Source organism: Stomoxys calcitrans, chromosome 2 (genome assembly GCF_963082655.1).
Source record: "Stomoxys calcitrans chromosome 2, idStoCalc2.1, whole genome shotgun sequence".
NCBI lineage: Eukaryota > Metazoa > Arthropoda > Insecta > Diptera > Muscidae > Stomoxys > Stomoxys calcitrans.
In genome coordinates, this window is record NC_081553.1 from 163,961,552 (window position 1) to 163,987,969 (window position 26,418).

A 26,418-nucleotide genomic window follows, 5' to 3' on the forward strand; every position below is an offset into this window, starting at 1 on the left:
TTAGCTGAAACTTAGTACAGATCCTTTTTTGTTTTTGTTCATAGCCAGTTTAAGTTCGGCATGACCGAATCTAATGTACCATCCACCATGGATCCATCTTTGAATAACTTTTTATACCCACCACCACCATCATGGTCACTCTACAGGCTTTAAAAATGAAGGTAATTAGCTGAAACTTTGCACAGATCCGAGCACCCATATAGACTGAACTTTCGATTTAAGGTTTTGGACCCATTAAAACCACTTTTGCGTTAGGCTTCTCGACATTCGTACTGAGTATAGTCAAGATAGGGATATAGCTGTCATGTAAATAGACTGATCTCCTTATATAGGGTATTGGGTCCATTAAAGCCTTATTTGTTAACCGATTTTGCAGAAATTTGGCCCAAGGATCTAGGCTTTACGACATTCGTTTGGATACATTATCCCGATATCCCGTTTTAAGGTCTTGGGGCCCTTAAAAGGCGGACTTATTATAAGATTTCTATGAAATTTGGCATATTGACTTTATTAGGCTTTTCGAGATCCGTGCCCTAATAGTAGAGATCGGTCAATATTTTGATATAACTAACATTTTGACCAATATTCTGTTTTAACAACTTGAACAGTGAATTGTATTTATTATACCAGCCTACATTCGTGCCGAGTTTGGTCCAAATTGGACCTTATCAAAATACAGCTGCAATGGGTTTATAAATTATGCATTTTTCTCTGGATTATGACGAAAGGTGATTAAGACATTTAACCGGAGTGGAGGGTATCCAAAGTTCGGCCCGTCCGAACTTGTTCAAATATATAGGAGATGCATCTACAGACACAGATGGAGCGTGCCTGTCACGACTGCAAGAAATTATAAAAAATATCGCGTTTAAAATTTCAGCCAAATAATTGCGCCCTCTAGAGGACCAGAAGTCAACCCGGCGATCGGTTTATATGGTAGCTATACCAGGTTATAGACCCATTTGGACCATGCTTGGCACGGCTGTTGAAAATCAAAACAAAAGACTATGCAAAATTTCAGCGAAATCGCATAAGAATTGCGCCCTCTAAAAGTTTAGGAAGTCGAGATTGGATATCGATTTCTTTGGCAGCTATATTAGGTTATAAACCGATTTGGGCACACCATCATTCTTGGCATAGTTATTGGAAAGCAAAAAAGAAAACCTTATGCAAAATATCAGCTTAATTGGTTAAAATTGCTGCCTCAAGAGACTCAAGAAGTCAAGATCCTAGATAAGTTATATGGCAGCTATATCAGGTTATGAACCGATTTGAACCATTCTTGACACAGTTATTGGAAGTCAAAACAAAACGCCTTATGGGAAATTTAGGCCAAATCGGATAACAAATGCAACCTCTAGAGGCTCAAAAAGTCAAGGTTTAAAGGGAACTCTTCCCCGCCGGATAGCAATCAACTGCTCCCCTTAATCGAAAATATATCTGGCGTCATGCCTCAGATATTTTTTCGAACTCGTGAAGTTAAATGGGTTCTTGAGAATCTAAACGTAAATAAATCCCCGGGCCCGAATGGCATATCAACAGTTGTCTTGCGCAAGAGTTCTTCGACGCTTACTCGTTCATTACGCAACCTTTTCAAACTTGCCTACTGTGCGGGAGTCTTCCCGGCGCTTTGGAAGATTGCGAACGTTCAGCCAATACCTAAGAAGGGTGCGGCGAACAACCCTGCGAATTACCGGCCAATTGCGATATGCTTCGCTCTCTCTACAAGGTTATGGAGAGCATGGTTAATCACCACCTTGGCCTTCATAGCGACCAACAGTATGGGCTCTTCAGAAATCGCTCTACGGGCGGTCATGGCATTTCTGTAGGAACGTTGGAGTCGCTCAATCCACCTGTTTGGTGAGAGTGCGGTTGTGGATTTGGATATGTCCAAGGTATTTGGTAAGATCTGGCACGGTGCACTACTATCAAAGCTTGTGTCTTCGTTCGATTTATTTCGAGCTTTCTCAGAGATCGCACTATACCAGTGCTTATATTGTAGATGGGTTCTCATCCAATGAGCATAAATGGACCGCAGGTGTACCCCAGGGCTCCGTTCTGTTCTCTGTTCTCTGTTCTTTCTTTCTCTGTCATTCGTACTCATTCGACTATAGGCCGAGTCTTCGAGAGATTGACGACAAGAGGCGGGTTATGGATGATACACTCTATCAAGATTTGCTGACCATTTCTGAGTGGGGCCGAATGGATCGAGTAGATTTTAATGCACGGAAGACTCAGTGCTGTTTGTTGTCACACAAACGATTTGCTGACCCTTTACGATCATCTTTGTCTATAAACGGTATAGATGTTGAGCAATCAGAAGCTCTTGATGTTCTGGGCATGAAAATACAAGGGATGTCCCTTGGGCTAAACATGTATTTGAAGTGTCAAAAGAAGCTTTCAAGTGTTTCGGCTTCCTTAAGCGGTATAAGAATTACTTCACTCCTTCTGATCTTCTTAACCATAATTATACCACTTTCATAAGGCCAAACATGGAGTACAACTCACATGTATAGGCTGGAGCTTTAAAATCTGGACCGTGTACGTATGAGAGCGATATCGCTGAATAACGATGGCCCAAACTAGTCCTCAACGTTGTCAAGGTATATCGAGTAGGCTACACAATTACAGAAGAATGTTGACATAACGATAGCTGGCAAAAAATCAGGCAAGCAGGCTGCCATTAAATCTCTGGAGAGTGTATTTCTGAAGTCAAAACCCTTCCTCGGCTGCTGCAGATTCCATAATGAGTTGAATGAATTTATCGTGTGTGGGTGCCGGATAACAGAGTTATCTCAGGGAATGAAAGAGAAGACGAGCTTGAAAGACTAGAAACTACCTAACAACTTCCAGGGTGCTGGAATCTATGGGTAAACCTACAGCGTCATATAGGCAAATTCTTCGAGAAAAGTCCCTTAGGGCCACAAATGACAAATTATCATAAATAAAGAGTTGTGAACGTTACAAGAGGCCACCGTATCGCAGAGGTTAGCATGTCCACCTTTGACGCTGAACGACTGGGTTCGAATGCCGGTGAGACCATCAGAAAAACTGTTCATTAGGAGGGGAAACCACAACTGGCAGCATTTCTGAGGTACTATGCCATGTAAAACTTCGCTCCAAAAGAGAGATCGGTCAATATGGCAGCTATATCAAAATCTCAACCGATCTGGGCGAAATTGAGAAGGATGTCAAAGGGCCTAACACAACTCACTGCCCCAAATTTCAGCAAAATCGGATAATAAATGTGGCTTTTATGGGCCTAAGACCCCAAATCGGCGGATCGGTCTATATGGGGGCTATATCAAGATATAATCCGACATAGCTCATCTGCGAACTTAACCTGCTTATAGACAAAAAAAGAATCTGTGCAAAGTTTCAGCTCAAAATCTCAATTTTTAAAGACTGTAGCGTGATTTCAACAGACAGACGGGCGGACGGACAGACGGGCGGACGGACAGACGGGCGGACGGACAGACGGACGGACATCGCTAGATCGTTTTAGATTTTTACTCTGATCAAGAATATATATGTACATACAGGGTGGCTGATGAATATTGCTACAATGATGAATATTGCTACATTTTTTTTTCGGTGTATGGAATACATTTTTCTTTTATTCATGTTAAATTAAATTATTAAATTAATTATTAAATTATTATTAATTAAATTAATTAATTAAATTAATTATTAAATTATTATTAATTAAATTAATTAATTAAATTAATTATTAAATTATTATTATTAAATAGAAAAAAAGTTATTACATTTTTTTTTGGTAGCGGCTTTCATCAGCCACCCTGTATATACTTTATAGGGAATATGGGAATATGCAAACGGAATATGAATACGGAATACGGAATACCCCCCATCCTTCGGTGGGGGGTATAAAGACGAAAGCTAATGGGTTTGATCACTTCTATAAACATTTGTCAGCCTTTTGTTACAATTCATCATTGAACATTTGCGCCGGTTGTTTTTGTTGCAATACACACATCTCGTCATTGTGTCTAAATGTTGATATTATTGTAGTCCATAGATTAATTAATTGTCATTTTTTGGTGATTTGTGTCTTTGTTTGCTTGAGAGCCCAAGAATTATGGGCCACCGTACTAAGAGGAACGATAAAAATGCCTTTGCGCCCATTTAGCTGACCAATTAGAATCTCTAGATAGGTAGGTGTTGGTGGTTCAGCTTTTGGCAAAAATGTTGCCATTGCTGTTGTTGTTGCTCTTTTGTTGTTTTTTTTTGTCTCTGAAATTCAGTAAAACAAATTCTATATTTTATGACTTTCTATGCATTGTTGTTCGCTCGTTGTCTATGATTGCTGCTGCTGCTGCTGCTGTTGCGGCCGCAGTAATGACGAGGATTAGAAATTGTGTTAGTATGGAGCAGAGTGCCAGTGGGTGTGCGTGTGCATGAGTGGCCGGTAGCAATGACCGCTAAAATGCAATCAACCTATTTCAAGGCCAACTTTCAGATACTCAACCGTGGGAAGGGGACCAAACCGGGAGCTGGATTCGAATAGTTGGCAACAACAATGTAGCAACAAGAGACGGGACGCCTGGAAGGTTGGCGTCAAATACTGTTGGCTATAGTTATGGCAGAGTGTGTGGTGATATTACTCTCTCTCTCTCTCTCTCACTTGCTCGCACTCAGGCAGCATTTCTAATGTACCGATCGCCGGCTAGTGAGTTGAACAGCTGCAGGTGCTGAAATCAGTGCTCCCAGTTTTCTATCTCTCCGCCCTGCTCGTATGTGATTTTGTGTTTAGTTTTAACACTTATTCATATTGCAAATATGTTGCAGAATTAGTCGTTCGCCTTATTGGCATTTTGCAAGCAGAACAACCGAAGCAAATAAAGATTTCAAGCAAGCAAATAAAAAAAGAAGGAACAATAAAAAAAAAACAATAAAGACAACAAATAGTTAAAATTGTTCTCTGACAAGCGGATGCAACCGGAGAGTGGTGTGTGGGTTAAAAGGCAGCAAACAAAAGAATGAAAAACTTTGTTTTTACTTTATTTTTAAAATTCGAACAAAAACAGGAAAGTACATGCATTTAAAAAAGTGACAGTTGACAGTGATTTATCTGTGTTTGCTTAGATGGACCTAATAATTTCGAATATTGAATGAAGTTAAGGAAGGGCGTCCTCTTGAGATGTATAGCATTTCAATTAGTTGTGGGCTAAATTAAATATTTATGTCCACCACCATAGCAGATGGACATGTGGGCTTGGTTGAAAAACTCACAAATGTCGAGAAGTCATGTTCCCCTGCTATGATTTTAGATTCAAGTGCTTCGTAGGACATTAACTACAATGTTAAGGCACTTTATAGGGCGCACCTCCGATTTCATTGAAATTTGTTGTGTAAATTGGGTTGACCCCAGAACCACGAAGGAAAGTGATCCAACCTAAGCAATATGGGTATCAAATTAAAGGTACGAGGGAGAAAACTACGAAACATATACAAAAAAAAAAAAAAAAACAAGTAAAAGGATGCTAATTTCGGCCGGGCCGAATTTTATATACACTCCACGATAGATCGCATTTGTCGAGTTCTTTTCCCGGCATTTCTTCTTAGGCAAAAAAAAAAAAAACGATAAAGGAAAAGATTTGCACTGCTATTAGAGCGAAATCAAGATATGGACCGGTTCGGACCACAATTAAATTATATGTTGGAGACCTGTGTGAAATGAATAAGAATTGCGCCCTTTAGGGGCTCAAGAAGTAAAATAGAGAGATCGATTTATATGTGAGATGTATCAGGTTATTGACCGATTCAGACCATAATAAACACGTATTTGATGGTCATGGGAGGATTCGTCGTACAAAATTTCAGCCAAATCGGATAGGAATTGCGCCCGCTAGAAGCTTAAGAAGTCAAGATCCAAGATCGGTTTATATGGTAGCTATATCAGGTTATGGACCGATTTGAACCTTTTTTGGCACAGTTATTGAAAGTCATAATAAAATACGTCATGCAAAATTTCAGCCAAATCGGATAATAATAACGCCCTCTTGAGGCTCAAGAAATCAAGACCCGAGATCGGTTTATATGGCAGCTATATTAGGTTATGAACCGATTTCAACCATACTTGGCAAAATTGTTAGACGTCATAACAAAAAACGTCGTGCAAAATTTCATTCCAACCGGATAGGAATTGCGCCCTCTAGAGGCTCATGAAGTGAACCATACTTGACACAGTTGTTGAATATCATAACAAAACACGTCGTGCAAAATTTCATTCCAACCGGATAAGAATTGCGCCCTCTAGAGGCTCAAAAAGTCAAGACCCAATCTCAACCGACCAACACTAATAAAAAGAATTTGTGCAAAATTTCAAGCGGCTAGCTTTATTTATTCGAAAGGCAGTGTGCTTTCGACAGACAGATGGACGTACAAACGGACGGACATGGCTAGATCGACACAAAATGTCACGACGATCGAGAATACTTTACTTTATGGGGTCTCAGACGAATATTTCGAGTAGTTACAAACAGAATGACGAAATTAGTATACCCCCATCCAATAGTGGAGGGTATAAAAAAGAAATTAAGCTCTGAAAGAAAAATGTTTAGTTATGTTACACGGCTTAAACAATTTTCAAGTCCGCTTAGGTTCTTCCCGGGCTCAATTTTTAAACATATTTTTGCCTTTTCGTAATCTACTCGATCATACCTTTTATTTTATACCCATAATGCTTAGGTTGAACCACTTCCTCCCAAGAAGAGGTTTTGGTCCCAAGGGGGGTCCAGGTGTCCATCAAATCGGACTTCTGATTCCTGTTCCTGAGGTCAAAGATAGGGGGCGGGGGGTTCAAAAATGAAAAAAAATCGGTGGTGGACCCTATAAAGTGCAGTTTTCTCCCAATTTGTGTAGTTTGTTCTTCGATTTCCTTGGCCTTCTCCCATCACAATTTCACCATGGTATTTTCGTCGCCCTTACGGTAGAATTATAATTCGACTAAGAGCCCTTTAACTAGGCCCTCGTAGTCAACATATCGACCTTTCCCGTCGATATGTTCGTCCTCGAACTTGACTCCAGAAACATGAAATATGCGGGCATAATCCACGATTTCAACTTTGCAGTAGCTTGATAGACGTAAATTAAGGTTTTCCCAATAAGGCTTTGATAATTTTGAGTTTAATTTGTGAACGCACTCTTACACAGATAAAAATTATTTTGAAAAACAACAACTTTTGATGAAAAGACAACGAGAAAATTTGTTAATTTTCCTGCAACAAATTATTTTGAATCTTGAAAGCCAACATATAACAACAACAATAATATATTTATGAGCATAACAAAAAAACCATTAGCCCAACCACATCATGTGCTTTGCTGCTGCACTACTTCGGTGCGGTGGTGGTTTTATTTTCTTTGTTTGGCTCGCGCGATTGCTTCTTCTCGCTCGTAAACTGCTTTGACTTACTCTTGGTTTTTTCTCTGTCGCTGTCTGTACTATTTATTACCCTAAAAACAAATTTTATTAATTTTGCCACTGCCGTGGTGTTTTGAATTTATGATCTCATGTGTGGTAGTTTTCCACGCATCCTCTAGCCTACCAATATCATTTTCTGAAATGATGAAATAGCGCGATTAACAAGTGAGCATTTATTGCAATATTTTTCAAAATCGGACAAACATATATATGGGAGGTATATCTAAATCTAAACCGATTTCTAGCAAACTTCTTAGATATTGCGGTGGTCTTCGGGGAAAGAGCTGTACAAAATTTTGACAAGATTGGTCAATAAATGAGCTTGCAGTAAACACAGAAGTGAAAATCGGGCGATATATATATGTATGGCAGCTATATCTACAACTGAACCGATTTCTATGAAATTCCCTGGTAATATCGAGAGCGCTAAGAAAATCCTTTCTGCCAAATTTCGAGGGAATCGGTTGAGAAATTACCATTTTATTGCATTATTACTGCAAATCGGACGAACATATATATGGGAGCTATATCCAAATCTGAGCTGATTACTATGAAATTCCCTAGTAATGTCGAGAGTCGTAAGAAAGTCCTTCCTGCCAAATTTCGAGAGAATCGGTTAACAAATGACCATTTCAATTGCAGTATTACTGCAAATCGGACGAACATATAAAGGGTGATTTTTTGAGGTTAGGATTTTCATGCATTAGTATTTGACAGATCACGTGGGATTTCAGACATGGTGTCAAAGAGAAAGATGCTCAGTATACTTTGACATTTCATCATGAATAGACTTACTAACGAGCAACGCTTGCAAATCATTGAATTTTATTACCAAAATCAGTGTTCGGTTCGAAATGTGTTCATTCACCGTAACGTTGCGTCCAACAGCATCTTTGAAAAAATACGGTCCAATGATTCCACCAGCGTACAAACCACACCAAACAGTGCATTTTTCGGGATGCATGGGCAGTTCTTGAACGGCTTCTGGTTGCTCTTCACTCCAAATGCGGCAATTTTGCTTATTTACGTAGCCATTCAACCAGAAATGAGCCTCATCGCTGAACGGTGAATGAACACATTTCGAACCGAACACTGATTTTGGTAATAAAATTCAATGATTTGCAAGCGTTGCTCGTTAGTAAGTCTATTCATGATGAAATGTCAAAGCATACTGAGCATCTTTCTCTTTGACACCATGTCTGAAATCCCACGTGATCTGTCAAATACTAATGCATGAAAATCCTAACCTCAAAAAAATCACCCTTTATATGGGAGCTATATCCAAATCTGAACCGATTTTTTTGAAATTTCAATAGACTTAGTCTCTAGGCCGAAATACATGCCCCTACCAAATTTGAAGACGATCGGATGAAAATTGCGACCTGTAGTTTGTACACAAATTAACATGGACAGACAGACAGATGGACATAGCAAAATCGAATCAGAAAGTGGTTCTGAGTCGATCGGTATACTTTATCAGTGGGTCTATCTCTCTTCCTTCTGGGTGGTACAAACAAATGCACAAAGTTATAATACCCTAAACCACAGTAGTGGTGTAGGGTATACATATGTTGAAAATCCACAAAATTTCGATTATTTTTTTTTGTCTATTAAGTCTCTACAAACCCCACTTTACCAATTAATGTCTTCAATTCAATGCTAAAATTCGTTGAGATTTTATCTATTTCACATACAAATCTGGAGTCGGTGACTGCTAATTTAAGAGACAAATAAAAGCAAAATCATCTTCAGTGACAAGGCTCTTTTTTTTTGTCAATAAGCAAAGAATGCGTTATTGGTCAGGTGAAAATACACATGTGGTTCACGAATCAACACTTCATCCACAAAAAATTACGGTTTGGTGCGGTTTGCATGCTGGCGAAGTCATTAGGCCATACTTCTTGTCGATGATGCCAATCGTCAGAGCAACAGTGAATAGGCAGCGCTACCGCATTATGCTCAATGATTATTTTTGGCCTGAATTCGAAAATATGGACCTAGACGACTTGTGGTTTCAACATGAGGATGCCAAATGCCACACAGCACACGTTACAATTAATTTATTGGAGAGTTAGTCTAATGAGAGTGTTATGTCAAAATATAGATCAGTCGATTGGGTGTCTAGTTTGTGCTTTTTGACGACTCTAGACTATTTTCTTTGGGGCTATGTCAAGTCATTGGTCTATGCCTAAAAGCCGATGATGAAGGAAGAGCTCAGAACCAATATTGAACGGGAAATATCTATCGCTCTAGCAAAGTCATCGGAAATTGGGCTTAACCTATTGTTATATACCAACGTATTCGCAGTGGCCATATGAACAAATTCAAGTTCGATTCATAAATGTTTTGATAGTACTTCAAGCCGATAATAAAGATTTCGATATATCTCAAAAAGTCTGTGTATTAAAAAAAAAAGTTTTCCACTCTTGATTAGAAAACCCGATATATATCGTGATTAACACTTTCTTTTAATGGATTCCCAGACTCGTCTTTTACTTGCTGATACTTTTTCTGTTTGTATAAGATTCAAAAATCTATAACTCTTTATTCGATGTTCACTATTGAGACTTTTGACTCACAGGCAATGGTTTCCTTTTTTTGTCCACATGAACTTACCTAAAAATAGAAAGAAGAAAGAAAAATGATGCAATTATTGGTGATTAATAACCATTGAAGCTTAAGCAACAAATAATGGATTATCCATACTAAGACTTAAAGAAAGATAAGATTAATCACATGAGTCGTGTAAATCTTCGTGGGATTTATTGCTAAATCTCTACATGATATCTCATTACCATGCATTAGTCGCCTTTGTTGATTCGTATGTTTGGTATATTTTTAGTCGCTTAGTTAATAGGTGGCCTGAACTAACTGCTACTCCCGGACAAAGGCAACAAAATCAAATATGAGTTGAAGGAAGCAAATATTATATTGAGTGAAAAATTGACAATAATTTATGGGTAGTTAGTGGGCTATACATAGCAAAACAGGGTTCCTACAGTGGAAACAAAAATAAATATGAAATTAAAATTCATTTGCAGTAATAAAGAGGACTACATTTAAAGAGAATTACTGGGCGTTATAGAATAGCAAACAAAAAAAAGTATTGGCTACAGTGGCGCCCGAGCATGGACCTTAACAGAGAAGCAAACTACCGCAGGGAAGTATGGAAAACCATAAACTGTTTATTTAAGCACGACAAGAGGCAAAACAGTAATAAAGAGGACTACATTTAAAGAGAATAACTGGGCGTTATGCAATAACAAAAAAGACAAAGAATCAACTACAATGGCGCCCGAGCAAGGACCTAAACAGAGAAGCAAACTACAGCAGGGAAGTATGGAAAACTATAAACTGTTTATTCAAGCATGACAAGAGGCAAAACAGTAATTAAGATGACTACATTTTAAGAGAATAACTGGGCGTTATGGAATAGCAAAAAAAAACAAAGTATTGGCTACAGTGGCGCCCGAGCAAGGACCTAAACGGAGAAGCAAACTACCGCAGGAAAATATTAAAAACCCTAAACTGTTTATTCAAGCACGACAAGAGGCAAAACCACATTAGCCTACGTAAGGAGGAGTTGGAAAACTACCTCAGCGAATTTGGACTCGAAATCAGTGGATAGGTCAATGAACTATAACGGCGATTTAGCCAATTCTTAAGCGGGGAACATGAACGGCTTTTTAGACCTGCAATAAACACATATAGCCGCACGTCCAAGCGGGACAACAAAACGGATACGACCTCCATCTAAGAACCCAGAAATCGTGGTTACCGAGGTAACCAGTCTGCAGCTGGCATAAGAATAAAGAAGGAGCTTAAACAGGTGCATAGTGCCACCCTGGAACACCGAGGTTCCAGAAACACTCGGCGGTCTCAGTCACCTAACACAAAACCACTTCGGCGGCACAGTCATCTAACGCAGAAATATATTCACAGCCCCAGACACAGATACCCTTCCTAAGCTATAGAATACTAGCGGAATCCTGTCGTTACCTTGCTCTGGTCTATATTACGCATACGTATTTTTACTGCAAGTTTCTTATAATCAAACAGTTCCTCTGTGTAAAGGACAGATTTCTCGTAGTGATTGAATTTTTTATTTTTTGTTGCATAGCAGATATAAGCGAAATGAAATTCATCACTTTTACTAATATACCAACAGAATGGGAGTTAGCCCCTAAATATTTAGTTCTCTTTTAAAAATTCTAGCTTATTTATTCTTTGAAAATTACCCATTATTTTCGTTAGCCATGTTTAAATTTTGTGCTCGACTAAGCTTTAGCCAACAATAAATTTAATATGAAAACGGTCATAAGGCTTATACATGTCCTTTGAATCGCACGACGAAGAAGTTACAACAAACACCAAAAGTCAAAGGGAAAAGTGAATGAAGTGTTCAAGGTTTTGCGTAATTAACTAACTAACAACAACAAAATACAATTTATGCAAATTAAATATTTTTCCACAACAATTCAATCGATTTCTATCAGACACGCAATATGAACCAACAGTGCCAGCAGAAATTCAAAGGAAATTCATCATCATTTAGCAGCAACAGTAGCAACAGCAACTCAGCAGCTGCTGTTTGCTACAACCATTGGGAGGAACAACACCAAAGGCTATATTATTTCCATATGACATCTTTTTTTCTTGTTTGTGTATTTTTTTATTTTTCGGGGTGGAGAAGTCCTTGGGCAAATACACAAAAAAAGGTGGATGGGTAAGCTCGGGAAGAGTATTACTGTGTAAATGTTGTGAGCGTGCGTTTGTTAATGGCCATTTTGGCCTTGAAGTATCAACTCATTGGTGTTTAGTTTAGTTTTGTCGGTGTTGTATCGTTTGTTTGAATGTCCTTTTTTCTGTTTTCCTTTTTTTTTGAAGTGTGATAATAATGCTAATGTTCGTTGTTTGTTTTTTTTGTACATTATTGTTGTTGTAGTTGTCGGCCCACTTGCCCTGATCTTTATCCTTTGGAGTATGGGCCAATAAAGATGATTGATTTAAAATTAATGTTACTGATAAGAAATTCGATAAAATCAAATAAAGAGGCAGGCAATCGAAAAATGGCTCAGAAAGAAAAAAAACAAAAAACATTTTCATTATACACAGGGTAACTGACACTAAGTGTTACCAATTTAAATGACGACATTTTTTGTTTGAAAATATTTTAATACCCATTACCATGAGGGTATAGTAATTTGGTTATTTCGTTTGTAAAAGGTCGAAATATTGATCTGCGTCTCGACATTCTGAGTCTACTTAGCCATGTCCGTCTATCGAAATCACGATAGTGGTCAAACGTTTAAAACGATACTTCTTGTTCATAATCGGTTGAGATTTGGATATAGCCCCCATATAAACAGATCCCCCGATTTGACTTCTTGAGCTCCTAGAAGCCTCAATTTTCCTCCGATTATAGAAAAAAAAACCGATCAGCGGATTTGATTTCTGGAGACTTTAAAAGCCCCAACTTTCATCCTATTTGGCTAAAATTTAGAACGAAGACTTGTGCTATTACTTCCAACATAGATGCCAAGTATGATCTGAATCGGTCTGTGCTAGATATAGCCCCCATATAAACCGATCCCCGGATTTTACTTCTTCAGCCCTTAGAAGCCTCAATTTGCATACGATTTGGCTGAAATTTGAGTTATGACTTCCAACATTTATGTCAAGTATGATCCAAATCGGTCTATCTTATGACCAACAATATCAGTGCCAAGTTTTATCCGACTCGGTCAATATGGTGATATAAGTCCACCTAAGTACCAATATCCTGATATGACTTCTTGAGAGCCTCAAGCCGCGATTTCCATGCTATTTGGCTAAAATTTAGAACGAAGACTTGTGCTATGACTTCCAACATAGATGCCAGGTATGATCTGAATCGGTCAATGAATAGATATAGCCCCCATATAAACCGTTCCCCGGATTTAACTTCTTCAGCCCTTAAAAGCCTCAATTTTCATCCGATTTGGTTGAAATTTGAGTTATGACTTCCAACATTTATGTCAAGTATGACTTGCAATATCAGTGCCAAGTTTTAATTCGAATTGGTCAATATGGTGATAAAGTCCCTCCTAAGTACCGATATCCCGATATGACTTCCGAAATAATTTGAATAAAAACTCAGTTAAAAAGGGTACATTTTTAGCGGAATTCATGGTAGTGGGTAACATTTGGCCCGGCTGAACTTAGGACGCTTTTGCTTGTTTAATTTATGTCCTCCAACATAGGATTGGGGTAAACTAACTCCGTCATTAACTCATCGAAATGTTGATCTGAGAAATTCTTAGCCGATTTAGCCATGTCTGTTCGTCTGTCTGTTGAAAGCATGCTAACTGTCGAAGAAGTAAAACTTCTTATTAGTGTAGTTCGGTTGAGATTGTAAATGAGCCATATCGGTCTATGTTTTCTTACAGTTCCCATATAAACCGATCGCCCGATTTAACTTAGTGAGTTTCTAAGGGGCGTAACTACCATCCGAGTTGGCTGACGTTTTAAACGTTGTTCTTATGACTTTAAATAGCCATGAAAAGTACGGTCCATAACTTGATCGAGATCCTATATATTTGAAAAAGTAATCTAAGAACTTATTCCATGCGGTCCATGGCCGAACTTAACGCGCTTTTACTTGTTTTGATTCAAATGACAAAAATTTATGAAAGTAATCTAAATTTCAGAATCCATTGAAATTTGCTCAATATGACTACCTTTTGCTTTGACTATTCCTCTGAGAGCATGAACACCGTAGCGCAGAGGTTAGCATGTCCGCCTATGACGCTGAACGCCTGGGTTCGAATCGTGGCGAGACCATCAGAAAAAATTTCCAGCGGAGGCTTTCCCCTCCTAATGCTGGCAACATTTGTGAGGTAATATGCCATGTAAAACTTCTCTCCAAGGAGGTGTCGCACTGCTGCACGCCGTTCGGACTCATCTGTAAAAGGAAGACCTCTTATCATTGAGCTTAAACTTGAATTGGACTGCACTCATTGATATGTGAGAAGTTTGCCCTGTTCCTTAGTGGAATGTTCATGGGCAAATTTTGAAATTTTGCATGAACATTATTTTGTTAGACATTCTGGGTTTAAACGTATTATTTTTAAGTTCTGTGGCTTCCTCCAAAATACAGTTCCCAATTTCCAAAATAATTTAAAACAAAATTAGCCAAATGTTATCAAACCACAAATTCTATAATATCGCCCCTACAACTATATAATTAAATCAGCAAACCAACTAATTTCATAAAATTTAAATTTTTGTGTTTTTTTTTGTCCTTGGTTTGCCTCACGTTTTCTCTAAATATAGATTTTTTCATAGAAGTGGTATGGTGAATAAGAAAAAGTAGCAACAGCAGCAAAATATTTGACTACTCAAAATGTTCACTCGAAAATGTAAAAGATTTTTTTTTTTCACATATAAATAAAACATGGTCTGTGCGTGTGTGTGTTTAAAAAAATTCCCTATGGGAAAAAAGTGGTCTTCTTGCTATGTAGGTGCAGCAAGGGGATCAATAAACAAACATGACCTCTTGACATGCGCACTGTCAAATGCCGGTATATCTTAACCATAATTGAATGCAAAGCTCGCGCTTTTATTTCGGTGTACCGGCAAAATAGGGTCTCGAAATAGTGCAAGGCAACAACAAAATAGTACAGTTGCTCCCTAAAATTATGCAGCAACAAATGAAAAATAGTCAGTGTGGGGGCAATGCGAGCATGGTTGCGTATGAATGAGAGAAAGAGAGAGAGAAAGAGATAGTGTGCTAGTGCAAAATTAAATCCTTTTGTCGGCTAAACGAAATATGAAAACCGAACAGCTCAACGACCTAGTTTTAAGCCATGAAGACACATACACACACACACACACTCTAACGAGAACACAATTTAAAGCCAAGCAACAAAATTAAGTTTTGGTTTTGCACAAACACTCACTAATACATAACTGGGTCTGTTATGATGCTAACCAAGTTCTCTGTGTGAAATGGCAAAAATATTGATTTTCTTTCAGGCTCTCTGAGAGCACAATTCCTCACCACTCAGTTTCCATACGAAATTGCAGGCCTTAGTGTAAGAAATGCCACCTTCAAGCATATGGGGTTGCCAGTTTTGCAGTGTAGGGACACTTTATTCACTTTGGCTTTTGTAGTGGTGCATGTGTGTGAGTCAAAGAGAGAGAGAGAGAGCCATAGAGAACTGCATTTAAGGCACAGTGCGAGAGTTTGTAAAACAAAACAACCAGAATTTGTTATGGAATGACCTTGAATACAAACGCACACAGTACAACTCTTTATATGTTGTTGTTTGGCTTGATGGGTATGATATTTCCCTTGCGAGAAAGAGAGAGACAGGGACATAACTAGGGGATTTATTACAGTGACTTGGGACCCCATAAAGAGAATATCATCGCATTGGAATATCATCAGCGTATAATTGTGTGTGTGTGTTTGGGTATGTGGAAGTATTCACTGCCTCCCTATGCATTTTACATTTCACCTTGACAATAAAACCATTCAAAACTAAGTGCATTTAAACAAAAGAGAGGGAAATTATTGGAAACTAGTCGGTATTGTTTTTAGTGATATTAAAGATTTGGATATACATTCAAAATGTTTAAAAGGGAATTATAATAATAAAAAAAAGGAAAACATCCGTAAAGTACGAGTACCAGTCTTAAAGCTTAATTTTTTTAGTACAGTCTTTTGAAAAATTATATAACAGCACAAGTTCTCCAATGTCGGAGTGCATGTTTAGATGACATTATAATAAAAGTTTTAGCAGGTAGGTAAAATTTTTGTAAACGTGTTGAAAATATTTTTGCAAACTATGTGCTTAACCTTTCATTAATTAACAATGAGATCTGCCATGGCATATATGCCCTTTTCTGATTGAATTTCTTTAAATTAAACATAAAAAGTGGTGCTGAAAACCTTTGAAAATTGGAGCTTTGCATATGATTCTCATTTAGGATCAAGTTAAGTTAGGCTGGGCGACCGAATCTTATGTACCCTATTCCATGGATAACATTATGCAAGTTTTTGAACTGTTTTGCTCAAACAAATACTGCGGTTAAGGTGGAAGCTATATCAGGTTAAAAACCAATTTGGATTGTAATGGCCATACAAAAACAATATCACATGGCAGCCGGTTGTACGTACCGGATTGGCCCGATGGAGTCTTTGAACGGCAAGGGCTGACCCCTCAGTGTACAACACTCTGCTACAACAACAACAACCATCATCAAAAACTCATCTAAATGGGATAATTATTACGCCCTCAAGCAAGACATCGATTTACATGTGAAAGTTACACCTTAATAAAGACCGATTTGAACTATACTTGGGACGGATGCTGAAAGTCTAGCGCCACAAGAAGTCCAATCGTGATTTCGGTTTATAAAGGAGCTAAATCTAAACATGGAACGATTCGGCCAATTTACACTCCTAACCGAACTACTCTATTAGGAAGTATTTGTATAACATTTCAAGCGGCTACTCCTTCGAAAGTTAGAAAGCTTGCAAACTGATTGACAAGGTAAGTAAACTCCCATTCTATTGTGGTTGAAGGTTAGGTTAAAATGGCAGTCTGACATCAGACTCACTCAGACGATTTCGTCTATTGTGATACCACAGGAACAAGAAAAGGAAGATACCTTCTAGTTCCTACCATTGAGCCATCCAGATCGTTTTACAAAGTCCAAAACCTTGCGACGATTCAGATCCGCTAAATCAGACAAGTTCTCAAAGAAATGAGAACCTAAAGTGGTATTCCTTCAGACTTCCAGTGGGGGATACACACACAGCAGATATTCTATAGTCTCTTCTTCCTCGACGTCCTCACAGCTTTGGCAAAAGTCGTTACTGGAAATCTACCCTGTAATGACGGACACTGTGACTGAGACGCCATTTTCTAGCCAGTGGCAGCAATGCGGTAGACCTCTTCAAGTCACATAATTTTGGAATGCTCATAGCCCCCTGTTTGCGACCATCAATCATTCGTTGTCCTCGAGCCTGGTCCTGAAAACTTAGCTTACATGTCGCTAGAGGCATACCCACAGTATCCAGTATCCCTGAAAAGTGTACCTGATCTCACAAGCTCGTCCGCTTTACAATTCCTGCGATATCTCTGTGGCCCGACACCCCGAACAGGTGAATATTGAACTGTTCAGCCATCTCGTTGAGAGATCTGCGGCTATCGAGGGCGGTTTTTGAATTAAGAAATACGTTTTCCAGGGATTTAGTGGCTGTCTGAGAAGATATTTATGCCAGTTGCCATTATGTCATTACACCTTAGCCATTCCACCACTGCTTTAATTGCAAAGATCTCCGCTTGATACACATTGCTGTAGTGGGATAACGTTTTCGATATGACCAGTTTTAGTTTTCAAAATAAACCTCAAAGCCTACCTCGTCGTCTAGTTTGGAACCATCCGTGTAGAAGTCTATGTAACTTTTAATATCAGGGATATTGTAGTTCCAATCGGTTCTTTCAGGAATAGTGGTACAGTACTTTTTATCAGGCAGGGTGTAATCCACATTGCCTAGATCATCGGACATTGTATCAAGTATAACGCAGTAAAGGGTATAAAAACATCTAAAAATCATTTCACCGGCTACTTGATCGTTATCGGTTTAACAAAATCTAGCGTTTTGTTTACATGCTGATTAAACTCCTTCAGCTCTAAAAGACATATCCTTTTTCGTATTGAGCTAAAATTTGGAGCTTAATAATGTATAACACACTTCGTAGATTAAAAAGGTACAAAATTCACCTTATTTCGACGAAAAAGGCAGAAAACTACCTTTCTTAAACTAAAAGTGTAGAAAATCCACAAATTACCCTTCTTCCATGAAAAGGGCAGAAAAACAACCCGTCTTCGGCGAAAAGGGCAAAAAAGTCACCCTTCTTCGACTAAAAGGGTAGAAAATCCATCCTTCTGCGACGAATAGGGTAAAAACCTCCTTGTTCGATGAAAAGGGTAGACAAAGTACCCTTCTTTCATGAAAAGGGTAGAAAAACAACCTTTCTTCGATGAAAGGGGTAGAAAAATCAATTTTTTTTTGATGGAAAAGGTAGAAAAGACAGCTTTCATCGATGAATAAGGTACTGAAACCTCCATTGCTCGATAAAAAGCTTACAAAAACAAGCCTTTCCAGATGAAAAGAGTACAAAAACCATTCTTCTCGGATAAATAGAGTACGACACTACACTTGCCCATAAATAGGATACAAAAAATATCCCTGCACGATGCAAATGGTGCAAAAACTTCCCTTTCCTGATGCAATGAAATCAAAACTACCCTTCCTGCATGAAAAAAGTGGAAAAACTACGCTTCCCCGATAAAAAGGATACGAAAACTATCCTTCCCTGAACAAAAGGCTATAAATGTTTCCCTTCCTTGACAAAGGGATACAAAAATTACCTTTCCCTGTTCAAAGGCAGGCCACCATAGGCGGCCATGTCCGCCTATGAAGCTGAACGTCTGGGATTGAATTGTAGCAGGTACTATGCCATGTAAAAACTTCTCCCCAAATGATGTCGCCATGCGTCGCGCCGTTCGTACTTGTTTATAAAATGAAGGCCTCTTATCATTGAGCTTAAAATAAATTTGTGAAAGGTTTGCCTCTTTTCGTTAATGGAATGTTCATAGGTAAATTTTCATTTGAAAAGGTTCAGAAAATTACTATCCCCAAGGGAAAGTGTACAAAAACTACACTTTCCCAAAGGAAAGAGCACAAAAAATACAAGGGAAAAGAGTACAAAACTACGCATTCTCGGTGAAAAGGGTGCCAAAATAAACTTCCTCGATGAAAAGTATACCATGATACACTTTCTCGATAAAAAGGATACCAAACTACCTTTCCCCAAGGGAAATGTTAAAAAAACTACCCTCCCTAAGGGAAAGGTTACAAAGACTACCATTTACCAAAGCAAAGGATACCAAAACAATATTTCGCCAAGGCAAAGGGTACAAAACCTACCCTTTCCCAAGAGAAAAGGGTACAAAACTTCCGTTCCTCAAGGAAAAGGTTACAAAAACTACCCTTCCCCATGGCAAAGGATACCAAAACTATCCCTCCCCAAGGCAAAGTGTACAAAAACTACCCTACCCTACCCTTACCCTAAGCAAAGGGTACAAAAACAATCTTTCGCCAAGGCAAAGGTTAAAAAACCTACCATTCCCCAAAAAAAGGGGTACAAAACTACCGTTACTCAAGGAAAAGGTTACAAAAACTACCCCTGCCCACAAGAAAATGTTACAAAACTACCGTTCCCCAAGGTAAAGGGTAGAAATACTACCCTACCCTAAGCAAAGGGTACAAAAAAAAATCTTTCGCCAAGGCAAAGGGTACAAAACCTACCCTTCCCCAAAATAAAAGGGTACAAAACTACCGTTCCTCAAGGAAAAGATTACAAAAACTACCCATCCCCAAGGAAAAGGGTAGAAAAACTACCCTACCCCAAGGCAAAGGATACCAAAACTATCCTTCCCCAATGCAAAGTGTACAAAAACTACCCCACCCCTACCCTAAGCAAAGGGTACACAAACAATCTTTCACCAAGGCAAAGGGTACAAAACCGACCCTTCCCCAACAGAAAAGGGTACAAAACTACCATTCTTCAAGGATAAGGTTACAAAAACGACCTATCCGCAATAGAAAAGTGTACAAAACTACCATTCCCCAAGGCAAATGATACCAAAACTACCCTTCCCCAACAAGACAAAGGCTATAAAAGCTATCGTTTCCCAATGGAAAGGGTACAAAAACTACTTTTACCCAAGGAGAAGGGTAAAAACTACCCTTCCCCATGGCAAAGGGTAAAAAACTACTTTTACCCAAGGGTAAGGGTCTAAAAACTACTCTTTACCGAATAAGCATATCCAATTCGCACTCTTCTGCCCAATCATATTCAACATCAATACCTCGAAATACCAATTCTAGAAATCGGACTGTCTGTCACACAGGTTAATATATCACAAAAACTCTTTTCATTGTTGAAAGACTTTAAGGGAACACAAATAGGCCATATGGAAGCCTTTTAAGATCTTGGGATTTCTGGAGATTCAATTTTTCAGAATTGACTAAAACTTGGGAAGAATCATAAGACATCTATGCCATTCGCTATACGTGGATTCTTTGAAGAGTCTTTCTGAGGCTCTAGAAGGATCAAATTTCATATAAGCTGAGCAGTCTTTGATTATATTTTTTTTTTTAAATTAGATAAAATGCAAAGTGTTCCCAAAATATGTATTCATAAATTAAGTGTTTTTCTATTTTTTTTTTTGGCCGGCATGTTTAATATATGCTCCTGAAGATTTCACATTAGCTCCCTCATCCTTCAGTCGTATGTATATATCATTTGTTGCCTTCTATTCAAATCATTAGCCTTTTGCTAACTTTGTTACCTTTCCAGATTGTACATAATGATGACGGTCCCCAGGGTGATTTTTTTTTCGCCTTATTTTCTTTTATGTATAAAGTGACATTTAATAATGGCTTTCATGATGTTTTCATTGGATTTGCAAACAAAATGTTTTATTGACATTACCCTTAAAGCCAATTTGTTTTGTTTTGTCTTTTTTCTGTTGTGGTGTGTTCAGTCTCGAAATGGGCTAAGGAATAGTGTTTGTGGCTTATTGCCTTTTTTTATGGGGCATTGGGTTGCTGGGTTGCTTTTTGTGGTTACTGCTGAGTCTCGTTGCCAATTTAAAATCCATATTTTATGCATGCGAAAACCCCCTCCCCCTCCCTCTAAATGTTATGGCCAACTAATTAATAAAACATTTGATGTATAACATCATCATCGGCATTGTCGTCATTGTGATTGCCATCACACCGCCAGATAAGTGTGACCCCAGACATGTGTAGAGGCAAGTGTGTTGGAGGATTAGCAAGAGGAAAGGAAAAAAAAACTACTTTAACCTCGCCGCATATAATACCTGTACGCCATGATTTCATTTGTTCGCATGCCAGTGCCATCTGAAGCTTAGAATGCAAAATGTTGGTCTCCGTTTTTGGTGAGTTTTGATTTATTTCATCAGATAGCTTCTTTCGTTTCATTTAATTTCCTCTGCGTTCGCTTCGTTTCTATGTGTGTGTGTGCGATGGCGGCTTTTGTGTTTACTAATGCGGTTAATTATATGTTGTCATTTATTGCTTTATTGTTCGAAATGATTAATGCCTTTACGAAAATTATTTAAATTAATTCAGTCCATTTTAATTTGATATAGAAATGGAAGCAATCGCTAGCAAACAAGATATCTTATAACTAAAGCCTTTTGTTTGAAAAAAAAAAAAAAATAAATAAATAAAAAAAAATCGAAAAACGTTCAACCAACTTGAGTAGCTCCCAGTGGCCTTATAAATCTGAACAATTAATAATAAATATGTATTTATCTCCTTGCAGGTCAGCTCCTTGCAAGGCCATTGCACGACTTTTGTAAACTTTTGCACGGATTCTGTCGAAAATGTATGATCTCCCATGCAGCTGGTAGTAGCAATCAATCATTAAATGCTGTCATATATAATCTCGTCGTCAGTGTCTGCTCTGCTGCCATTCCTGAAATGCTGATTGTATTGAAATTAAAAAATTTATGTCTCTAATAAAGCCAGCGAGTAATCGCTTACCACCAGTGAGCTCTGGCAAATGGGCACTGTGTTTGGGAGATTTCAATTTGTGATCAAATGGAAATGTCCTACAGAACATATGATAATAATATGATATCTACTGAAATGGATAATACAGAGACCTCTCATGAAGGACATAATGCGAGACAATTCTGCCTTGCCCATAATCTTGAAGTGTTCTTCGGGCCATTTTTTGAAAAACTACCATACCTTTAGTAAAAGGCATGTCCACAGGGAGTCCGGTATCCAAAATACTCGAACGAAATGTGTGGTACTTATTTCGTGGTTTTTGGAATAACAAAATACAAAATTTCTGCATACCAAAATTCTGACAAATTAGCCCACCTAAGCTCGCTCCGCTGTGGCTTCTACAGTACACAGAATACAAGTTTACTTATATTTATAACCTAAACTTCTAGGATTTCATGGGTATAACTTAACTTCAAATATACTCCACATTGGTGGCATACACAACTTATCAAAACCTTTCGATTGAATGCAGTGCATATTTTAAAAGTTTAAGATTGGGCAGCTGCACTGATATTTTATACCCTACACCACTACTGTGGTACAGGGTATTATAACTTAGTGCGTTTTTTTGTAACACCCAAAAGGAAGAGAGATAGGCCCATTAACAAGAATACCGATCGACTCAGAATCACTTTCTGATTCGATTTAGCTATGTCCGTCTATCTGTCTGTCTGTCTTTCTGTCCGTCTTTCTGTCCGTCTGTCTGTCGGTCTGTCCGTCTGTCCATGTTAATTTGTGTACAAACTTCAGGTCGCAATTTTCATCCGACCGTCTTCAAATTGAAGAAGAATATCGAAGGACCTTACACAACTCACCATTTTAGCAAAATCGGATAATAAATGTGGCTTTTGTGGGCCTAAGATCCTAAATCGAGGATCGGTTTATATGGCAGCTATATCCAAATCTGGATCGATCTGGGCCAAACCAAAGATGGATATCAAGGGGCCCAACACAACTCACTATCCTATATTTCAGCAAAATCGGACAAATCGGTCTATATGAGGGCTATATCAATATAAAGTCCGATATAGCCCATCTTCAAACTTAAACTGCTTATGGACAAAACAAGAATCTATGGATAGTTTCAGCTTAATATCTCTATTTTTAAAGACTGTAGCGTGATTTCAACAGACAGACGGACGGATATGGCTAGGTTAGGTTAGGTTGAATGGGTTACCCACCAAACGTGAGTTCACTCGGAGGCCAGTTTGGCCCATAGTGGTACCCTAGAGAAAGAAAGGGGAGAAAAGAGGAAATGTGAGACCTCGAACTAAAAGAAAAAGGCAGGAGGAGTGGAGAAACCCGAGCGGGAGGTGAAGAAGCGCCCTTTTCTACGCAAGCACGGACCTACCTACACCGAAACTTGTGGCACCCCCCGTCGGAACCATCCTGTTCCCTCAACAAACCTCAGGAGACATACCCGATGTTCGTTCCCAAGTTCACCCAGATCACAGAAGAAACGGCGACCCAGAAAGGAGAGCCAACGGCTCTGCAGACCCGGACAGGAATACAGCAAGTGCTCAATAGTCTCCTCCTCATCCTCATCGAGGCAACTCCTACAGAAGTCATTGTGCGGTATCCCCATGCGCGCCGCCATGCGGCCTATTGCACAGTGTCCGGTTATGACTCCTGTCAAAGTACTCATCGACCTCTTATCGAACACTAGCAACTCCCTCATCCTCCTCCGGTTGATGACCGGCCAAAGTGCCTTAGCAGTCCGTCAACCATCTACCGAGTCCCACCTCGCTACCGACGCCGCCCTGGCCGTCCCATGTACTGTGTTCAGTACATCGACAAATGGCACGATGTGGTCCGCCCGGCGCAGACGAACGGGGTAAGCCCTTTACCAGAATTTCTCTTGCGGCTACTGCAATGGCACAGACCTCTTCCAGGGATTCCAAACAATCAGCCACGCATCTCGATCTCACCTTTCTCGATCCCAAGGCCTTGAGCGCCGCCATACTGTCCACATAAATTCCGAGTTTCGAGGGCCGTAAGCCCTTGATCCGAATTTCTCTTGCGGCCACTGCAATGCACAGACCTCTGCCTGAAAGACCGTACACTCGTACGGCAGTCTCTGAGATATACTAATATTGAGTGCATCAGAGTAGACCCCCAACCCAGTCCCTGACTTGATCTTGGAGCCATCTGTGTAGATCGTGGTCTCATCCTCCTCAAGTACACCATCCGCCCTCCACTTGTCCCTTTCCGGAAAACGAATTGCGAATGCCCTCACTCCAGTCGGCACTGGTGCCGGGTAGTCGGACATGGCTAGATCGTCTTAGATTTTTACGACGATCAAGAATATATATACTTTATAGGGTCGGGAATGGATATTTCGATGTGTTGCCAATGGAATGACAAAATGAATATGAATCCCCATCCTTCGGTGGTGAGTATAAAAAGCAACAACAATACTTCTTCTTCTTTAAGGAAAACTAGTTCCTCATTTTCATGGCTTTTCTTTAAGGAAAACTAGTTCCTCATTTTCTTGGTTTTTCTTTAAGGAAATTTAATTTTCATATATATTCGTAGCTTGTCCGGAAAAACATCTTTCGATTGATGGCAATTTTATTAAAATCCATTCAGCCGTAATTTGTACTGCAAAACCGCCTTTACAAGGTTGACCTTTGTGTTTTTCCATCCCATAGGTTTATGTGTTTAACATAACATGCTGCTACAAGCCGAGTTGGAGCCCTTCTAATAGCCAGCTTCCAATATTTCAATACCAGTCCAAGTTTATATAAAATTTATTTTAAGCCCCCTCCCAACAACACTGTGCTTGGTTGCATAACATTGACTGACTGGCTGGCATAACCTCTTGCAAACTGATGTGCTGCTGATGAGGAACCATCCAATAAAATGCATATCACCACTCATCATTGCTGGCAATCAGTCAGGAGGTGATTATACAAACACAGAAGAACATCATCAAAAGAAAAAAAAAAACAACCAACAAACAGAATTCATACCAAAAGCCAAAAAGTTTATATGGGAGCGACCGTTCAAATGTGTGCCGGCAAACAAATGAATAAATTGTGCCACTCAAACACTCATAAGTCACAATTAAATGTGGGCAACAACAGCAATGGTCGCAGCCACAGTCACAGCAGCCGCTTCGCTATTATGAGCCGTATGTTCTATGAGTATAGAACATTTTTTGCCGCTTGGTTTGCCGCTCATTGTTTTATTATGAAATTTCTAATAAAAATAAATAATAATACACGGTGTTGCAGCGAGGCATCCATAACAAAACGCTCTCGAAATTGACAAACATTTTTTCCCACAAATTCGCTTAACATCTCAAAAAAAAAAAAAAAAAACAGAAAAAATAAAAAATTAAAATCGAGCAAAAATTACACTTGAAAAACCTTGAAAGTGCCGCAGAATAGAGTAGAAAAACAGAAAAAAAAATCATGAAAAAAATTGAAACAATATAAAAAATGGCAAAATTTATTCATTTTTATGGTAATTTTTTGTGAGATGCCTGGCTGCTGCTGTTGCTGGCTGCCATTTTCTGCATTCACATAGCCATCTATAAATTACAATTCCTCGCAGTAATTCTCTATAATTTGCACTATAATTAAAAGTCAAATGAGACCAGCTAGCCAGCACATTCAAACGCGATCTGAATCTTTTGCAGCGATTTGTATCAAGGCTCTAGTCATCGTCCCATAAGACACCATTAGACGTGTTGGCGGACTGACTGGCACTGATGTCTTGCTTTCAAAAACGCAAATTCATAGCAGGGCAATGTTAGTGAGGTGTTTGATCATTGCATCTGGGGTGGCTGGGATAGATTGGTTTCACAATCAATGTTATTAGCAACACGTTTTTGATCAGTTCGCCAACAGGGGGATACGGGAGGGAGGTGTTATTAGTTATGCAGATTTTTGCCAAGATTTACTTGGAAACTCCCACAATATAAAAAATCATAATTTTAAAGTTCGGCCGTGCTGAATCTTGGAAACCCACTACCATGGATTGTGCTAAAAAAAAATGTATACCAATGAACCTTCAAGGCCATAGTTGTACTTTGCGCTTCAAATTTCAGACAAATCAGGCAAGAATTGATGCTTTTAAGGACTAAAGATGTCAAATCAGGGGTTCGATATATGTGGGAACTACCTCAGTTCTAGAACGATCCGTACTTAGTATGATTGTTGAAACAGAAAACTACGAGCAAATTTTCAGCGAAATCGAATAACAATTGCAGTTTCCAGGGGTTCAAGAAGCCATATTGGGAAATGGGTACATCAGAAGCTATTTCAGGTTCTAGACCGATTTAAACCGTATTTAGCACGAT

The 26,418-nt window shown here is 38.9% G+C and overlaps 1 protein-coding gene and 1 long non-coding RNA gene across 3 annotated transcripts in view; one reads left to right on the plus strand and one right to left on the minus strand.

Annotated features, from left to right (window-relative positions):
- LOC106084263 (LIM domain-containing protein A) overlaps positions 1–26,418 on the minus strand; it is a 906,287-nt gene that overhangs the window by 147,717 nt on the left and 732,152 nt on the right. The window lies entirely within an intron of this gene.
- Positions 16,003–22,091, plus strand: LOC106084267 (uncharacterized). The gene is made up of 2 exons (XR_001220782.2): positions 16,003–16,233; positions 21,862–22,091. It is a non-coding gene; the product is annotated as an uncharacterized LOC106084267 (long non-coding RNA).